The sequence below is a fragment of the Anser anser genome (genome assembly GCF_964211835.1).
Source record: "Anser anser genome assembly, chromosome: 1".
Classification (NCBI taxonomy): Eukaryota; Metazoa; Chordata; class Aves; order Anseriformes; family Anatidae; genus Anser; species Anser anser.
In genome coordinates, this window is record NC_139720.1 from 189518930 (window position 1) to 189537019 (window position 18090).

Consider the following 18090-nt stretch of genomic DNA (forward strand, 5'->3'; position numbering starts at 1 on the left):
AACGGGTAATAAGTAACGCAAAGGAAAGGTACAAGGCATTTCCTCCATCAGTGAACAAAGGAACTAGTTGGAGAAACTAAATGGCTTCATCTTCACAGTATTGCAAATACTCTACTGAGAACAATTCAGGAAACTTGAGTTGAAAACATAGCAAAATTGGTACTTAGCATACGTGGATGTTGGAAAAATATAAACTCAAAAATTACTGCAGTGAAGAGTTGTGCTATGAAATTCGTTAAACCAAAGCAATGTTTTTTGTCATTTCAAGAGGTGTTTTTTATGACAGTTGGTAATCAGGTTGTACTCGGCATGGTGAACGACTCCACTTACATCGCTTTCACAGGTCCAATATTTTTTGTGTTCTACCCACTGGACTGAAATATTTGAATACAAAATTTGTCAACACAGTAGTTCTATCTGACATGGAGTGAAAATGTTTAAGAGATAATATCGTCTGTTTCTTTTATTGGAGCCGAACCTTCTTACAGTGTGTGTAAGTTTATTTGCATTGATGATAACATCTGGGCTGTTGCAGCTGGTGCTCTGGATTTTCAGGCAGCAAAAATATGCTTTCTATAGCAATGTCTTCTTCAGGAGTATTTTGAAAAGATTTGTAGGAGTTGGTCCTCTGTTGTCGTCAACTCTTCACTGTGTCTTTGCAGGGTGCTCTGATATAGCAGTGATTATCCCATGTGAAGATAACTGTTAATAAATGAATGACCACAGAATTCTCTTAAACTTCTCTGGGTTTAGAGGCATGAATCTGAACTGCCTAACCCAAAGCAGCACACAGAATTACCCCCTGTCCATGGAGAACTTGGGCGAGGGATGACATTTTCATGTGGTTGGTAAGATCTTCTCGGGCAGATTGTCCTGTTTTACATCACCCATACCTTGGCATTGCCTTTCCTGTTCCACACTAACACGTCTGTGTCTGCTGAAATACTCACACAGCACAGCATCACCCATCAGACCTCAGAGTGATGTTTTCTGTGCCTAATAAATCCAGCTAAGGAAACAGTGACCAGATACTGAGTGTTTTGGGGGAGCTGAGAGCACTGCACCTCAACTTCTGGCCAACCTGAATACACCCAACCTGATCCATAAGAAACTCATCTTTTTGCTAGTTCCTTACAAATGTGTCACTCTGACCAAACAGATTGTCAGGTTTGGGAACTAAAAAGGACTTCATGTTTTGCTGTGGCCAGCTTTTAAATGACTTAACCTATTTGTTCTTGCTGCTTTTCCTGAAAATCTATTACAGAGCCTCTCTCTCTAAGAGCTAGAAACTGTCTTCTCATTTCCAGCCAGGACTCATCTGCAGCCAATTTCCCATTTAGAATAGCTCTTTTCTCTCCCTGACATTTATACGCTGTATTTGTTCCACTTCAGATGTTCCCTGAAGATGATCTATGGGAATAGTACACTGTATTCCAAATAACGTCTCAGCATGGGTTTGTAAAGAGGTGTTAGTTTCAGGGGCCATACCTACGTAATCTCTAATCTTTACTCTGCGCTGATTGCAAGCAGCCCCCTTTGCTCAAAGAGTCTTTTGCCATGATTTTCTTATTTTGCTGTTCACTTTCTAATTCAGCTTGAAGTTTGGCAACGCTTTCTTCTTTCCAGTACTACTTAATCGACAAGAAATGACCCACTCTGTTCATCATATCATCATTTCACTCTAAGTAGCCTCTGTCCTTGTTCCCCATTACTATTTTAAATGATAATTTTTCATCCAGTTGATCATTGTGACCTTTCCCCTTTGCTTAGAGCACAGACTTAGCAGAGTTAATGTATATAGTTTGTATATCTTTACAGTACAGATATTCTCAGCCAGAATTGTAAGAGGTGATGATTTCAGCTGTCCTGTTGTGGTTTGGAGCAGAAACCTGTACTTTGTGGCATCAAAAATTAATTGGCTGCAATACCCCATTCCCTTCTAAGCCCTAGTATAATTGCCTGTGTGAATATTTAAATTCTTTCTCAGAAACCTGGAGCAGTCTGGGCTCTTTCACTTTGCTTGGCATCTTGCAGAAGGTGCTGTGACTATAGAGGGGTAAATATGTAAGCTGGTCCCTCAGTTCAGACCGCAGTCACTGTAATGGCGTCTTTGACTTGCTTTCATGGTTCCCACCACAACCTGCCAAGTGAGGGGGTTGTCCATGAGACCCAGACAGCCTGAGGGTGGGGAAACGCAGGCACAGACACATCAGGGATTGTCTTCAGCTTTCCAGATCATGCCCCCAGAGGCTCCAAGGAAGCACCCGGCACAACTCGGAGCCCAGCTGACAGACTAACAGTTTTGTTTTCTTTTGTGTTTAATTGCTAGACAGGTAAATGGGCCTGGGGGAGGAGAAGCAGATGTTCCCCAGCCTGCAGGTTGCTTTAGGCTGCAGAAATGCTGGAGCGGCCCGGGCCCTGCAGAACCTGAGCCCGTAGGTGGGTCTGGGCTGAGGGAAGGTGTAAGGCCCCAGGCTTCTGTCCTTCAGCTCATCAGGGGCTGTTTCCCCTCAGGGCAGCTGTGAGTAGGGAAGCAGTGGCTTTGGGAAGGCCTACGTGGTTCCCTTCCCCATCCAAATGACATCCCCATGGCCAGCTTCTCCGCTCAACGATGACCAGACTGCCCCAAGGGTGGCGTCACCTGCAGCTGGGGCCCATGGGTGGCAGCCTCACGGCGAGCCCATGGATGTGGCACACCGCGGGCACGACTGCCCGCTCCCTAAGGGCTCTGCTTCTAGGACAAGCTGCGGGCTTGCTTTCCATCACCACGGCTCTCGGTTCCTTAGGTAGGCGGCAGTGACAGCTGTGTCTGCGTGAGTCATCTCTGTGGGCACTGACGCGGCTCCGTGGGCTTGGTGGCGCTTGCTAGCTCACTGCATGGGCTGCTGGCAGTCCTGGTGAAGGGACCTCAAAGCTGGGGTGTCTGGAGGACAAAGCGGGGTGTCTGCGGAGCCTGCTGCCATCCTGAGAAGAGAAGAGAGAGGCCATCCCACGAGCAGACGCGCAGGAGCAGCGGTGGCTGTGCGAGGTGTGTGGTGAACATGGCTGCTCCCAGATGACAGATGTAGCCATGGGTAACGTGGCTCGGCTATTACCAGAGTTACCATTTCATGGCATGAAATATTGACAGACTTCACAACACAGACTGCTCAACGTATCCGCCGATAACCAAGCCAAATACTTGGAGGTAGATGTCAAAGAAAAGACACAAGGTGCCATTAGGAGGAAACAGTGAACCAGTTCATCAGTGTAGGGAGAGTCTCCCAGTGACATTTTCATAACATGCAGAGACTTCTAAAAATGCAGGAGAATTAAACCATCATTTGAAGCTGCCCTCCTGAGGCTTTATTTGAATATAATATATTTCAATTACTGTGTATTCAAAATTCCCATGCTAATATACAATCTGCAGAGACTTATAATGTGTGTTGGTTGAAATCTGAGCTAAATTAATGTAATCTTTTCTCTCTCTCTCTTTTTTTTTTTTTTTAGAGAAATAATTTACTTGGCTGCAAGTGCCTCAGTGAATGATGAGCAGAAAAGAGACAAAATAACTGAAGAATGATTTTAGAAGCAACACTTGCAGGCCAATTGCTCAGAGGCAGTGCCAGAAAATAAGGCAAGACTTCTTTTATTAAACATGATTGCTGTGACCTTCTCTGGTTAACCTACAGAAGGAAAAATGAGCTATGCACTGTGTATGATTTGTTGTTATTACAGCTGGGCTGTTTTTCAGTGAACCCATAAAAGCTGGAATGTTTATATTGATTTATTTTTACTTTTTTTTTTTTTTTCTCAAAAGAGCAAAAGCAAATGATATGTCTTCTAGGACCCTTTTCTCTTTGAGAACTGTGTCTGCGAGCCCCTGCTCTCACCTCCTTTCTCTCCGTGAACATCACAGCCATGCCTGTCCCTCCCTCCCTCCTTCCAGGGGTACCAGGTGTTATCCTCCTCTAAGTGCAGCGGTTGCAGCCATACCTGACCCTTCGACAAGGCTAGTAGGGTAAGCTTTCTCTTCTCTATCCTCTCCTGAGGCAACCACCAATAAAGCTCCCTGGAGAACACATAAATGAGATGGAGGACAGCAATTCAACGTATTTATGCGCAGCAGAGTCAAGAGGGCTGCACTGTGCCTGGGACACACACCGGCATAGTTCTGGGCGTACCACAGGGACACAGATCAGCGGTAAGACTGGAGGGACAAGGACAGTACATTCACATGTGTGCTTGTGTATTCTTGTCAGTCTCTGAGGTGCTTTGCAGTGGTACAGTAATGTATGCAGCATAATCAAGAGTGTAAGAAAATCCCCTTAGAAGCCAGACCTTGTGAGCTAATTGTGGCTTAGGTCATTTTCTATATGCTTTCCAAGATGTCTGCCTATACTTAATTAAGATGCCTAATATGTTTCGTTTAGCCCAAAGGGTGATGGAAGAGGCAGGTTATTAGTCTGGTGTCTGGGGTATTGGCAATGTTGATTTTTACGTGGATTGAAATTCAGCAGGCTTTCCGTTTCTGAGGAATAAAGTCACCGATAAGACTTACTCACACAATTACTTTAAGGAACAGACAAATCACTAAAAAAAAATCTAAAATCATAAGATCTCACTGATTCATCTTTCTGTGTCATTTCTTGGCCTCAGCTCTCACTTCAGGAAAAGTATGCTTTTACCTTATGTTGAAAACAAGGTTATTCAAAGAATATTAGTTGGAGGGAACTTCTAGAAATCATCTCTTTCAACCCATTTACTAAAGTGGGGTCTGCCAGTGCTGTGCTATGCCCATGCCCAGGACCTTGTCCAGTTGGATTTTGAATATCTTGAAGGATGGAGACTTCACAACCTCTCTAGGCAACCCATTTCAGTATTCTATCACTCTTAGAGAAAAAAAAAAAAAAAAAAAAAAAGTATTTCTTATGTTAAAGGGAATTTCCTGTATTTCAGTTTTTGCCCATCGCCCTTCCATTGGGTACCACAGGGAAGAGTCTGAATCCCTTAGTACTTGTGGGTGGTTCCCATCAGGTCCCACAGACTTCTATATGTCCAATTTATTTAAATCTTCACTAAACTGGTCCTTCTCAGTGAGAGTAAGTTTTTCTTGCTTCACACTTTCCCATGAATCTCAGGAACCTGGGATTTCTGATTTCTGATCTTATTGGAAAGACCAGAACAAAGAAGGTACTGAGCACCTCAGGCTTCTCCATGCCATTTTTCACCAGATCCCCTCCCCACTTCAGCAGCAGGCCCACTGTTTGACTTTTACAGCTGTTATAGCCATAGCTTTTCTTGCTGTTCATGTCCCTCACCATGCTCTCCAGGTGACCTTTGGCTTTCCTATCACAGAATCACAGAATCGTCTAGGTTGGAAGAGACCTCCAAGATCACCGAGTCCAACCTCTGACCTAACACTAACAAGTCCTCCACTAAACCATATCACTAAGCTCTACATCTAAACGTCTTTTAAAGACCTCCAGGGATGGCGACTCAACCACTTCCCTGGGCAGCCCATTCCAATGCCTAACAACCCTTTCAGTAAAGAAGTTCTTCCTAATAGCCAACCTAAACCTCCCCTGGCGCAACTTTAGCCCATTCCCCCTCGTCCTGTCACCAGGCACGTAGGAGAACAGACCAACCCCCACCTCGCTACAGCCTCCTTTAAGGTACCTGTAGAGGGCGATAAGGTCATCCCTGAGCCTCCTCTTCTCCAGGCTGAACAAGCCCAGCTCCCTCAGCCGCTCCTCGTAAGCCTTGTTCCCCAGACCCCTCACCAGACCCCTCACCAGCTTCGTTGCCCTTCTCTGGACTCTCTCGAGCACCTCCATGTCCTTCTTGTAGTGAGGGGCCCAAAACTGAACACAGTACTCGAGGTGCGGCCTCACCAGAGCCGAGTACAGGGGGAAACTGTACTCCTTCCTAACCCCATCCTAACTCCATCCTAACTTCCTAACCCCATCCCTGCACACTCCAACAGTGTCTCTGTATTTCTCATGGGTCCCTGCCCCTGCTTCCACCTCTTTTGCATTTCTTTTTTATGTTTGGCCTTTTTCAAGAGCTCTTTGTCCATGCAGGCCTCCTGCTGCCTTTGCTTGACATCCTGCACACGGTGATGGACTATTCTTGAGCTTGCAGGAGGTGAACATTGAAAATCAAGCAGCCTTCTTCTTTTCAGGGCTGTATCCCATGGGATTCTTCCAAGCAGCAATCCAAACAGGTTGAAGCTTGCTTTCCTGAAGTATAGGGCTGTGGTCCTCCTCTGTGCCCTGCTCCCTCCTCTCAGGGTCCATCATCTGGTTGTCATCATAGCCAAGGCTGCCTCTGACCTTCACATGCCTGCCCTTGTCTTCCTTGTTTGTGATTCTGAGGTCCAGCAGCGAGTCTCCCTTCACCATCTCCTCAGTCATCGGTGTACTCCAGAAATCTCCTGCACTGCTGGAGCCCTGCTGTGTTGCCCGTCCAGCAGACATTGGCAATTTCCCTGATCTTTCATCTTTAATATCGAAGTTGTCCAGGAAGGAAGGGGGTTGCAAAATTTGAATAAACTTGGGTTAGTCAGCACTTAAGAATGGAGAGCACACATCTTCCCCATCAGAAAAGATTTATTCAAACCTTTCCCTGAGGCGTCTTACAGCAGAAAGGAGAGGCAACTGAGATTTGGCAAGGAAATGCATCAGCCATAGAAGATGCATCTTTCAGTACTCCAGCAAGAGCTGGACTCGGCACTGCTCAGTTGTGTGCCCACCAACAGGCCCCAGCCTTATCTGGATGGATTTGTTCTTGCAGCACCTTTCACGTTAAGGAAACACATACGGTATGGGTGACAGATGCAGAGCGCCATCTCCCTCAAGGCTTTTGCTTCCTCTCCTTACTGGAACAGCTGCTTGTTTGCTCCAGGCCTTGGTTCAAATCTGGAGCACACTGATGAGCGCGAGGTAACTCCAGCCTAACTTGGCCTCTTTTCCTGGCCCTGCTCTCTGAGGTCTTCTGTCGTCTTCTGCCACAGTACGGGGCCTTGCACAGAGCCCAGACCTCATCGCCTCTCCTCAGCACTAGTCTCAAAGGAGCTGCTAAGCACCTCACAGATAGGTTTTCCCTATCCTTCCCCTTGCACCACAAGCTGTGCAGCACCCAAAAACCTGTGTATGATGGTTACTGGCCGAGCGCCACGAAGATTTTGGCTCTCCCCATCCACTCCATGCTTGGCCACGGTCAGGGAAATTGCATAATTTCCTTCTCCAATGCAGTGTGGTAGGCCAAGGAAAATTTTGGCAGGCCCTGTCTAGCCCTTGGGCTGTGTGTTGCATATACAGTAAAATATATATGAGATCTGTGGGGTGTCTATTGGATGTCAGCAGAAAAATGAATTTTATACCACTGATCCTCATGGTCAACTTCACTGTACATTTGAAATATAGAGCGGGTGTGAAATGTAAGTGCTGGCTGAGGAAGAAAACTTTTATGTGAGGAGATTGAGTTTCAAGTGGTTTTGAGGAGCGAAAAGACTGTGGCTGTCTGTGAACGGCCACATGCCTTTAGAGGACAAGTGGCAAAGAGCCAGGAGAAGGGAGCAGTGCCTGTGGTGTTTCACCACGAGGACCACCTATGTGTGAGTGGTGCCAAGCGCTGTTTGGCAAACAGAATGGATGCAGTGTGTAAATAACGGAGTTACATAAAACACCCAGGGTTCACATACTGAAAAAAAAATGCTGAAAGTCAGCTGCCTCGCAGCCAGCAGGACTGTAGAGTTTGCTGTCTCTGGTAGGACTCAGCCACCCTTTCTATTTGTCTGTTTGTTTGTTTGTTTGTTTTCTTTTTTTTTTTTTCCTTTTTTTTTCTTTTTTTGCAGCCTCATTTAAGCCACCCTGTCCCCAAGAACACAATGAGCAGTGCAGCTGGACTACTTCAAATGGAGACACTTTGTGTTTCATGGCCACTTGCTGTTACAGGGACATTTCTGGTGGCTTTTTGACCGTAGGCTCATTGGTAAGGCCTGAAGCATCATGCAGCTGGGCAGCCATGTGCCTAGATGGGAATAAAAATCGCAGCTGTGATGCCATTAGCAATAGGGTTGCTGCCATCTGTTGGTTGGAATCACATGGGGAACAGGAAGAGTCCTCGAAGGGACAGTGCCATGTAAGATGCAGATCTGCTGAATCAAGGATATTTTGATTGCAATGACAAGTCCGATGCGATCATGCTTTGGAAATGGGGAGGGGGGCACCAAGTGATTAGTCTGCATTGTTGTATTACATCCTTGCCGCCCTGCATATCAGCTCAAAACCTTTGCTGAAGTGCTGGGTAAAGTTTTGTATTTTCAGAAAGTGTGAAAATAATTTAAACTTCACGGTTAAAGTTTGTAAAATTTTGAATAACTATTGGATAATAAGTTCCAATATACTTCAGAGACTGCATTACTATGCAGTAAAGGAAATCCTTCACTTTGTAGCCATTGCATCTTTAAAGGTGATGCTTTACCTTAACACATTTCAGCACACACCTCTGAATCCACTTTTCCCCATATTTAAATATGTGCTTTCCTTCCACAGTGATGGTCACTTGTGTTCTGCAGACCTGACCTGGGCTCTGCTGAATGATGCCTTTGGGGACTTTCCCAGGCCCCCAAGAACCTGACCAGCCACTCACCTGGGGTCTTGGGTCTTGCCAAACCACCTCTGGGGTACAAAAACGCAGGCTGTGGGTCTACAAATATTTCCCTATGCAGCAGTGCCAGCTCCAGCAGTTTGTCCTGCTGATTGCTCGTGGCCACCCCACAGCTATGCCCTTGCTAACTACTGTTCCTGGGATGGCACCGTAGGCCAAACAAGCAAACTCACATGGACTGGAAATAACCACTCCCCTTTATTTTTTTAAAAATATATATATATTTTTTAAAGCTGCATGAATTTCCCAGACCCATCTGTATGTCCTCCCACAAACACAGGACAGCTGATGGAAGAGAGCACCTGGAGAACTGCTGAATGCTACTGCTGTGACACATGCATGCCCGTGTCAGCAGGGCTGTCAGCGTAGCCCAAACTTGTAAAAGTTTTCGACCAGCCTATCAAATAAGTTTCATAGGCTTGTCCAAAGGCTGTAACTAACCAGGTTTTAGCATCTCTGCCCTCCAAACCCAGATCAGCTCAAAACTCACATTCACTACCTGTAGCTCTGGCTGTTTTCTAGCTGTGTCCCACTCCGAAAGATGATAAATGCTGTGCCTTCAGCTTTCTCCACAGGTCAGTTGAGCAAATCTACATGCACCAAATGTTCCCAGAATGAAGGGCTTCCACAGTAAGTTAAAAGGAACCTTCCATCTCCTGTGTCCCAGATGATACAGGTATTAGGTGTTAAACGTTGAGCAGCCCCAGCATTAAATCTTAGCTGTACAGCAGTGCACTGTTGTGTACACTGGGCTCTCTCCATGCTCGTGTTCCTTTGCCCTGCGTTCTGCCAGGCTCCACTTTTGGAGATCAGCTGCTCGGTTGCTCACCCCCAACAAAATTTCATACAAGGTTCAGAAATAGCTACTGAGCATATTGAAAAGGCATGAGACCTACTTTGGGATGCTTCTGGGCCCTTTCGCTGGAAATGCGCATGGCCTGAGGTACTGAAATTTCTAGTTAAAAACATGTCTCCTGTAGGATTGCCAAAGTTTGGATTTGATCTAGAGATCGGGGCGTTGCGGTTTCCAGATTTCTTTCCATGTGGCTTGAATGGAAAACGAATTCCCCAAACCTCTCCTCATGGCTCCCATTGACTCAGGCTGAAGGATTCTTAGTCATAAGTGACCTGGGAGTCATTGCTCCTAACAGTACTCCAGTCCCGCTGCAGCTGAAGGTCAAGATCCTTCTGCCGTGCCACAGTTTGTTGGTTATCACACTAGTGTTTCCCACCCATTTCCAGTGGCTGCAGCACATGTTGAAATTTTAGGAAATGCTTTTCAATTTTTTGTGGGATCTTTGCAGAATGGGTGGAAACCAGATGGAGGAGTGCCAATTTCCCCTAGCAATCTCTAACTCCAAATGAACTCTTGTTCAAATTGTAGGAAATGCTGAAGAAAGACTCACATGCTGGAAGCCTGCCTGTGGCTTTCAGCAGAGATTTAAAGGAAAATTAGTTGGCTAGGTTAAACACTGGCTTACTCATTCTTGTAAATCACAGCTTTTCATGCCTAATTCTTATTTTACTTTTTGTGCAAAAATTATAGGTTGAGGATGTGTTCTTATAATAAGCCAAATAGATGAGCACCTACATGGCTTTTTGCAAAATTGTCAGTGAGTGCAGGCTAGAGACATGCACAATGGATATGATGACAGTGATATGTAAAAGAGGGGATATTGGACCCTGATCATCCTTGACCGACCCATTGCTTAACTTCTGGCCCCCATCTTCATTCAGTTTTGCATGTGGTCCAGGTAGCTCTCTCCAAGAAAAAGACCAGTTAGGGCTCTGGGGACAGCTCAGAGGGAACGAACAGGATCACATCAGGTCGGACTCCCTCTAGACACTCTTTAAACACTATTCCAGAAGATTTTAATTTCATTGCCCCCTTCCTAAGCCATTGTGACTTAGCCCTTTCTTTCCCTTTGTTTGGACCAGAATCAGTTCCTGCACAGAAGCATATGGGATACATTTTCCATCTGAGTCATTTTTAAACATCAGTGAGAAATGTTTTTTTCTTTTTTTTTTCTTTTCTTGTTTTTTCTTTTTTTTTCTTTTTTTTTTCTTTTTTTTTCCCCAACATGTTTCTGTCTAAGAACACAAGAAATGTCCTGGATGTTCAGACTAATGTTTCTTCTAGCCAAGGACCCCGTCTCTGACCATGGCATTAAGAAATGCTTCTTAGTGAGCACACATGAGACCAGAGATTTTCTGCAGCCCTTCTCCCCTGTACTCCCCCAGCAGCTACAATTGGTGTATTAGGGCTGGTAGATGGTACATCCCTCTGTATTTCATTTGCCATCTGTTACAAACCTGTTGTCCATAAGAGTGTTTAGTCCCCTTTTGTCCCATCCCCTTTCCCTTCATGTTCAAATTTCAGAGGTTCACTACTCTGCTATTTAAAGAAGCCCTTTTATCTACCTTAACCCAATCTAGTACAAGTTTCATCATGCTCCCTCCAAGTTCTAGTACGTGGGATATGACAAATAACAGTTCTGGATTCACCTCATCTACTGCCTTTATGATTTTGCAAATGTCAGTCATAACCCCTGCCCCTGCCCTGCTGCCTTCTCTCCAAAGCCTTTTTAGCCTCTCCTTACTTCAAAATGTTTCGTCATTTTATTTGTCTCTCTCTGCCTTTTCTCCAACTCCATCCCATCCAGGAGAGAACATGGCATAGCATCACTGGGAATGTTTTCCATGTAGGTTATGCAGTGTAATTCCCTAATGCCGGACACAGTAGCCCTGTACAAAGTGTGCTCCAGCCTCTAGGTCCCACAGTTCACCTCATTAGAGAAGATCTTGGCTGCTCTCCCCACTCTGCTCTGACTACATCTGGCTGCTCAGGCCTCTGGAGGACAGCACAGACCCCGGTCAGAAAGTCCTAATTATGTGAAAATTTATGATAAACATAGGTCAACGTGATCCCTCTCACTCTTGTCTACATACAGAGGGAAATGACCCACGAGGTCAACTAATGGCTGAAAGAGTACTTTGATTTTTTATCAGTATGGCACGAAACTGCTGTTCTGAGAGGCAAGACGAGTGCAAGGGATGTGACTGCAGTGTCCGGGCACTCCTTGAGCGATGCTGCACCACGGCTCAGCTTTGGGAAGGCTTTGCAGCAGCAGAGCATCCCTCTGCAGGGTGCTGGGGCCACCTGCCCGCTCTGAGAGGCGGTGACAGGTTCGGCTGCTAAGGGCAGGAGTTCTCCAGGGCTTTTCACAAAGTAATATCAAAAATAAAACCCAACACACCAGGGAAATGAAAAGAAAACCCTTCAGGGCTGTGAAAGCACTTGGTGGTTACTGAAGAGTTTTCTGGGAAGTGGCATGACTGATATCTTTCCTGAAACTCTCCTGGACCCCGTCCAGCAGCCGGCCACCTACCATCACCCTTCCATGGCTGTCGGGGAGCGCACAGCTCACTGCTGCCCTTCAGCAAAAGGCAAAGGCACCTCCAACAAAAACACAACGTTAAAGGAGAGTTCTGAGAAGTCCTTGGGGCTCTGCTCAGCCCTTCCACTTCTGGTGGTGTTCCTGCAGAGTTGCCTCGTGGGTTTGTCTAAAAAGCATTTCTATGACTCCTGTTGCAAGGCCTGGGCCCAAGGGGGAAAATCAGAAAGTGGTTACGGGGAATTAGTAAGATCCTGTAGATTGTTTTTTCTTGACTCAACCCATCAGGGTTTGCTTTTTATAGCTGCATGATGCAAACTTTGTCCATCCTTGGAATAAAAATGGAAAAAGCAATGTTTATCCACCTCTCTGCTGCTGCCACTTGCTGGTGTTGTGCCAGAAGCTCCCAGGTGGACAAAAGGCAATTGCTGTCACTAAGAAATACTTCTTGCACATAAACTCTCACCCTCTGAGGCACAAGATGCTGGGCCCAAAGCCAGTGCCTTTACTTTTATTGTATCCCCACATAGCCATGAAATCAAGTTGATCAGCACAAAAACAAGCCCAGTTTTCACTGATGAGCTCAGGTGGTCCATGTTGGCTACACCCAGGCTTTGCAGTGAGGTTGAAATGCGAGCAATGGTCGCAGGTCTTCCTGCCCCCCTTGCTGCATCACCGTCGGCTTTGGCTCACCACAGCGCCCAGCTGGCTTGAAATGCAAAGGGAATCAAGTGCAGAGAAAACCCAGGCTTTGGCTCCAGCATCTTCTGGGTCTTCAGAGTTTACATTTCATTTTTTGGTAAGAGGCAGTCTACTGCTAGACAGCTTTTGCCTTGCTTTCTCACTACCAGCACACCCCCCAAGGAGATGGTAATGCTGCACCCCTCCTAGCCCCCACATCCTCCCTCCAACATACCTGCCTCCAGTTGCCATAAGGTGATGTGATCATCTCTTCTCAGCGCTGAGGGTCCCTGTCCTTTCATAAATCTAACCCAATGCCTATTCTGTCCTTGACTTCAAGTAGTTGTGCAGCTGCTTTGGGGCGCACCAAGAATGGATGTATTAGGGATGTTTAAGGCATATCTGATAACCCTAGGTTCCACGAGAGCTCGGCGTTGCAGTACTTTTCTCTGCCTTATAAATTGTCCCTTCTCACAAGGACCTCCTGAAAATACCTTCTTGAGTTATTTCCAGACATCATCCAAGAGTTCTTCGGTGCAGTTGGAGGGACACTGTGTGTCCCCCTTCGAGGGACAATGTGGCTGCCACATCTCAGCTGGCTCTGCGCCATATCTCCACCGTATCTTGACACTCACTTGGAGATCAGGCTTAATGTAAAATGGCTCCACCATTTCCTGGTGGGTTTCTGCCTTGCACTGACCCGCTTCTCTGTAACCTTCTCTGAGCGCGTGTTTGTGTATGTGAATTATCTCCAGTATATCCCTATGGACACTCATACACACCTATACACACACAGCAGATGTATTTCTGACAGAAGATAGGCCTGATAATTGCATGAATAAAATATTACGGATAATGGAAATAAAATCAATGTACCCAGGCAGGAAATAAGCAAGTCACCAATATGAAGGGCCCATTATACTACTGACAGGTGTTTTAATATAGCTTGTGAATAAGGGATTTATTTATCAGAAAAAAAGCTAAGACAAAACCTCAGAGTCTAATTATTTATCCAGCTATGCAATTATTAGTTATAAATCTCTAAAATGGCTGAGAAAGTGTTTGGGCAGATGCCAAGTCTGGCTGTGTGAAATGCTATTGCTAGAAGCGGTGTTATTCCTGCCGATATATTATGACCAAAGACACAAGAGAATTTCCATTTTCTGGGAGCGCTGCCTTTTTGCAGCAAGAAATGTGCTTTCGGTGATGGCTTTAATATCATGTTTCAGGCTCCGGCCACACAGGGGAGAAGGAATGGAGGTAGCTGGGCCTTTCTGGATTAAATGTCTATTATATGGTTGCCAGGGACGACAGGGAACGGGGTTTAATGACCCAGGTGTTCCCTTCATATTCTGCACTCATATCCTCCACTATCCAAATGGTTCCTCGGGGATCTGCCTGATCAAATACGAACGGCACTAAATCCTGAGACCTGTTGGAAGAGCGTTGGCCTAAGTGATATAAGATGTGCTGAGGCAGAAAAAGAGCATGCAAGGCAGCCGCTCACAGCTTACCCTACCCCAGCCCCAAGGCTGCCTCTGCACGCAGCAAGGCAATAACCTCTGTGGGGTTTCCTGGCATGGCAATCAAGGTACCAGTGTAAGAGGTTTGGACACATGTCATAAGCTGGCCTGGCTCTGCCTGCCATCAATTCAGTTTTAACCATGCTGACGGTGAACATAAAGAGGGAGTTATGTACCCCTGCGTGGCTCCTGCAGGGCTATACCACAAATGGACACTTACGGTAGGGGTATCTTTAGCATACCTCCCACAGATTTCTACCGCTGTACATAATGAAAGCCCAAGAAACCGGATCGGTAAGGAACCTTAGAGCCCTTGTTAGGATAAAGCATGTTGCAATAGTCACCCATAGCAAAAAGCCAATTAGCATTTGCCATCTGGGTTAGAAAACTCCAGACAGCAAGGATAAAGAACGCTGTCATGAAGGGGATAAAACTTTTATGAAATCTTGAGCACCTGACACTTGCCAACGACCATTGCAAGCTGGTTTGTAGTTGGTTTCTGAGGCTGTCCACACTCAGATGCTTCCTGGGATGCATCACTTTTCCAGGCTTGTTACACCCCCACTACAAAACAAAGAGCTGCAGCACTGACTGTGCTGGAGAAACAACTGCTGTGTCACCCTCTGTGCTTCCTCAGCCCAGGAGGGATGCAGGGAGGAGGCAGCGAGCAGCCTGCCAAGTGCTGCCATGAGCCATGCTTCTACATTTGCTGGTGCTGAATTTGTGCTGGCTCTTAGAGAGGCATCTGCCTCAAGGTGTGCCCTGAGCCTGTGTTCAGAGACATTTTTGCTGAAGGAGGCTGATCATGGGATGCAGGGGGTGCAATGGTGTAGGTGTGCTGTGTGGCACAGCGGGGCATTCAGCTTGTCGTGCATGTCTTCTGCACGGCTCCCTGCTGGGCTGCTCCTGTCATACTTGCTTGAAAGACGCCTGGGTGAAGGTAGCATGACAACCTCAGGGTGCCACTTCTTTCAAAAATGAGCCTGCCCAGCCCCAGCACCACTAAGTGTCTTGTGCGAGCTGCAGAAGGTCCAGCGGTGTGGGTTCACAGGTGCCACCAGTCCTATGAGTGGCAGATTGGAGACAATTTGGCTCCGACTCACTCCAGACCCCCTGAAAGAAAACAGGATCAGATTGGAGCTGTTGCCACTGGCTGCATTGTCAAATTTCTTGTTGGTGACAAAGATTCAGAGGGCAGCACCATGTGCCACGGGGTCTAGGTCCGACCAAAGGATGCTGAGCACCAGCAGTGCATGCAGCAGCAGTGGAGGGAGGACCCCAGGATGGGGTGATGTTTTTGAGCACCCGTGTGGGATCCCTTTTCAGTGGAGAATGCAGCAATGAGAGGATGTCACTGGGAGCAGGGGACATCTGTCCACCACCTCATGTTTGAGGTGTATGTGTGGCAGGTGGTCATCTGCTGGTGAAGGGAGAGAGCAAGCCCTGCCCAGCTGCGGTCTAGAGGGACCGTGGACTAATCTTTCTTTCATTAGCAGTCTGATTTTTTTTTTTTTCACGCTATGCTGATAAAACCCATTTGTACCATCCCATAGTTGCTTGCTGAATCATTTGACAAAGGAACAGATTTGGCAGGGTGTCTCTTAATTGATTTCCAGCATGTGTCACTGCGCTGTTCCCCTCACCTTGGTGGAGAGCCATGGTGTGCTTTGCAAAATAAGTGAGGAGAAGAAATGCATAAAAACATAAGATCAGCTTTACTGAGTCAAACCAGAAATGCTTGCAGGCAGGATCCTGCCTCTGACAGCAGATGAGAGCAGATAGTTCCCTGTGAATGGGTGCAAGCCCAGGGTAAACACAGCAATACTCCCCAGGCCTCCTATAATCTCCAGCTGTATTTAAAAGGAGCATTTAACCGGCTCAGAGTGACTCCACTAATTTCATCTCCAGCACTGTAACTATCCAGCCACAGGCAGAGGCTGCACTCTGCGCCTCCTCCTCCTGCAATTTATCTTGCAACAGCTCTGGCCTCTGTCAGACGCTTTCCGCAGGCTGCTGCAGCCCGCAGAAATGGGCAGACCTCTGCCATTTGAGAGAGAGGCCATCAGATCTCATCCGTGTCTATGTAAAGGTGGGGGTGAGAAAACCCCTTCCCCAGAGCTGGAGGGGGTTCAGGAAAGCACGGGGAGCTGAGAGCCATCTCCTTCCAGTGCCTGCAAGCTACCACAATGCTCTCTGTGAAGCTGCTGCCTCTCCATGTGAGGCGTAACCTCACACCTCACCCATCAACTCCTTACTCATCACTTGCATGGTGGCGGCACGTGGAAGTCCCAACCAGACCCCTCATGGCCTCCTTTGGGTTACCCCATGTACACCGGTGCATGATGCAGTGCCTACAGTGGGCCCACCATGTGGGTGGCCATCTCCGCCTTGCGCCCAGCACCTGATAAATACTAGGAACATGGCTGGGGTGGGTTTGTGCTGTTTCCAGTTAGGACACGGCACACACGACCGGCTGGCAGCTTGAGAGACCACACACGGCTTGGGGAAAACAGGAGCTGCCTCACGGGGCCTGGGAGGCGAGCAGCGGCCTGGCCTGCTGGAGGAGCCCGCCATGGGGCAAGGCATGGTGCAGGGCCCCCGACACCACAGGGGACAGGGCAGTCTCTTGGAAACGGGTTTTAGAGAGAAATGCCGGAGCTGGGCACCCCGGGGTGCAGCCCTGGTGAGGCTTGTGCTCAGGGTCAGCAGCAGCCAAGCGAGGCCTGGTTCAGGGATGTCCCACAGGGAAGTGGGACAGGGTTTTGGTGGCACCTCGTGAGAAGAAGAGGTGAAGAGGACTTGGTAGACATGTGAAACAATCCTACATAAGGTGTTTCTCTACTAAAAAGGCATCGCTGTTTATCTACCTTCCTGCTTTTCAGTTCTCCCTTTCAATAAAGCACTGTTTCACAGGCAGTCTGACGTGTGTGGGGCCAGGAAAAGCTCAGCTGGTATTTGCCAGGGAACTCGAGTTTCATTAGCAACCTCTGCAAACTTGAACCGTGACATTGCTGCTGCCAGCCAAGTCCCATCAGAAGGGCTACATCCTGCTACTTCAGTAAAAAAAAAAAAATATATTAAAAAAAAATAATCAATCTTAAGTCCCTGCTTTGGAAAAGAAGGTACTGTTCTGCAATACAGCAAGCAGTCCAGGAGCCATTAAACCAACAGTGGGTGGGACAAGCAATGACTCACAGGGCTTTTGGTGCCCATAACATGCCCGGACAGTTTCCTGCTGCTATTTTCCATTTGTTAGCTGTGTCGCTACCATGCCTTGTGTGGGGTTGGTGCTGCTGGAGATCTGGCACAGCAGTAGGGAAAGGCTAGCAGAAACCAGGCACAATCATATTTTCTGTGATGGACTGTGTGAATCCTGTGGACTAGGTGAGGTGTGAGAAGTGGGGTTTTGGCTTGGCCACTCTCCGTGTGAGTCAGGGAAAGGAAATTTCTCCCACACAGGAGTGCCTCAAGACAAAAACAGGACAGAATTTACACTGGATAGAGACTAAAACATCAGGACAGCATTTACACTGGATGGAGGAGAAACCCCACAAGTATTTTTGTGGGGTCCCCATCTGCCCAGGCACCTTGGTTGTGCCACTGTGTCTGTGACAGATCAGGGAGCTTAGCTGGGTTAAAGATAACTTAGTAAAGGGGAAAAAAAAAAGTTGTTTTCAGCCAGATCAGCTCCTGCACTGGCTCACCAGGCAGCTCTACCAAGAGACCTGTCCGTACCCATCAGACAGACGGGAGGGGAAATCAAATGTGGGAGAGGGATGGAAAAGTAGGGCTGGCACCAAAGTGGATGGTTGGGAAGCATGATGGGAGCAGGGACA